At 43.1% G+C, this 2,431-nt stretch overlaps 1 non-coding gene across 1 annotated transcript; it reads left to right on the top strand.

Moving 5' to 3' along the window:
• Window positions 1-2,149: 2,149 nt before the first annotated feature.
• On the top strand, window positions 2,150-2,257 carry LOC127743543 (small nucleolar RNA R71). Its single transcript, XR_008004930.1, has one exon. It is a non-coding gene; the product is annotated as a small nucleolar RNA R71 (small nucleolar RNA).
• Window positions 2,258-2,431: the final 174 nt, after the last annotated feature.

Below are 2,431 nucleotides of genomic sequence, written 5' to 3' on the forward strand. Positions count from 1 at the left end.
GGGGGGGAAGTAGTGTTTAGGTTGTGTGAAAAGGAAGGAGTGAAGATGGGTTTATATAGGGGTGGAGAGAGGGGTATGGTTCGGTTATGAATGGGTGGGTTTGGGAGGGAAAGTGGTTTGAATTTGAATGGTGAGGTAGGTGAGGTTTTATGAAGGATGGATGTGAGTGGTGAAGAGAATAGTGGGATTTGATAGGTGATGGGTTTTTGGGGAAGAGTGTTTGAGGTGATTGGTGAATGGGTGAAGAAGAAGAGAGAGGGTGGTGGGGTAGGTGGGGATCCTGTGGGGTCCACAGATCCTGAGGTGTCAAGAAAAAGTCATCCCTGCACCAAGTGGTGAGCAAAAATGCTCTCTGTGCCAATTCTGGCGTTTAACGCCAGCTTCTTGCCCTTTCCTGGTGTTTAACACTAGTCTGGTGCCCCCTTTCTGGCGTTAAACGCCCAGAATGGTGCCAGACTGGGCATTAAACGCCCATTTGCTGCCTTTACTGGCGTTTAAACGCCAGCAAGGTCTTCCTCCAGGGTGTGCTGTTTTTCTTTCTGTTTTTCATTCTGTTTTTACTTTTTCAATTGATTTTGTGACTTCTCATGATCATCAACCTACAGAAAACATAAAATAACAAAGGAAAATAGATAATTATAACATTGGGTTACCTCCCAACAAGCACTTCTTTAATGTCAGTAGCTTGACAGAGGGCTCTCATGGAGCCTCACAGATACTCAGAGCAATGTTGGAACCTCCCAACACCAAACTTAGAGTTTGAATGTGGGGGTTCAACACCAAACTTAGAAGTTGGTTGTGGCCTCCCAACACCAAACTTAGAGTTTGACTGTGGGGGCTCTGTTTGACTCTGTTTTGAGAGAATTTTCTTGAGTTGTCTGCCATCTCTAGTGAGATTCTTGCAGCTTGCACCTCAAAGATCCCTAGCTTCTCCATTACAGAGAGAGGCATGAGGTTTATACTTGACCCTAGGTCACACAGAGCCTTCTTAAAGGTCATGGTGCCTATGGTACAAGGTATTGAAAACTTCCCAGGATCCTGTCTCTTTTGAGGTAATTTCTGTCTAGACAAGTCATCCAGTTCTTTGGTGAGCAAAGGGGGTTCATCCTCCCAAGTCTCATTTCCAAATAACTTGTCATTTAGCTTCATGATTGCTCCAAGGTACTTGGCAACTTGCTCTTCAGTGACATATTCATCCTCTTCAGAGGAAGAATACTCATCAGAGCTCATGAAAGGCAGAAGTAAATCTAATGGAATCTGTATGGTCTCAGTGTGAGCCTCAGATTCCTATGATTCCTCATTAGGGAACTCATTGGAGGCCAGTGAGCGTCCATTGAGGTCTTCCTCAGTGGTGTTCACTGCCTCTTCCTACTCTCCAAATTCGGCCATGTTGATGGTCTTGCACTCTCCTTTTGGATTTTCTTCTGTATTACTTGGAAGAGTACTAGGAGGGAGTTCAGTAATTTTCTTGCTCAGCTGTCCCACTTGTGCCTCCAAATTTCTAATGGAGGACCTTGTTTCAGTCATGAAATTTTGAGTGGTTTTGATTAGATCAAAGACCATGGTTGCTAAGTCAGAGTGGCTCTGCTTAGAATTCTCTGTCTGTTGCTGAGAAGATGATGGAAAAGGCTTGCCATTGCTAAACCTATTTCTTCCACCATTATTGTTGTTGAAACCTTGTTGAGGTCTCTGTTGATCCTTCCATGAGAGATTTGGATGATTTCTCCATGAAGGATTATAGGTGTTTCCATAGGGTTCTCCCATGTAATTCACCTCTTCTATTGAAGGATTCTCAGGATCATAAGCTTCTTCTTCAGATGAAGCGTCCTTAGTACTGTCTGGTGTAGCTTGCATTCTAGACAGACTTTGAGAAATCATATTGACTTGCTGAGTCAATATTTTGTTCTGAGCCAATATAGCATTCAGGGTATCAATCTCAAGAACTCCTTTTTTTCTGATTCGTCCCATTGTTCACAGGATTCCTTTCAGAAGTGAACATGAATTGGTTATTTGCAACCATTTCAATGAGTTCTTAAGCTTCTGTAGGCGTCTTCTTCAGATGAAGAGATCCTCCAGCAGAGCTATCCAATGACATCTTGGACAGTTCAGATAGACCATCATAGAAGATACCTATGATGCTCCATTCAGAAAGCATGTCAGAAGGACATTTTCTGATCAATTATTTGTATCTTTCCCAAGCTTCATAGAGGGATTCACCTTCCTTCTATCTGAAGGTTTGGACTTCCACTCTAAGCTTACTCAATTTTTGAGGTGGAAAGAACTTTGCCAAGAAGGCATTGACTAGCTTTTCCCAAGAGTTCAGGCTTTCTTTAGGTTGTGAGTCCAACCATATCCTAGCTCTATCTCTTACAGCAAAAGGGAATAGCATAAGTCTGTAGACCTCAGGGTCAACCCCATTGGTCTTGACAGT

The sequence above is a fragment of the Arachis duranensis genome, chromosome 10 (assembly GCF_000817695.3).
Source record: "Arachis duranensis cultivar V14167 chromosome 10, aradu.V14167.gnm2.J7QH, whole genome shotgun sequence".
In the NCBI taxonomy this organism is placed as follows: Eukaryota; Viridiplantae; Streptophyta; class Magnoliopsida; order Fabales; family Fabaceae; genus Arachis; species Arachis duranensis.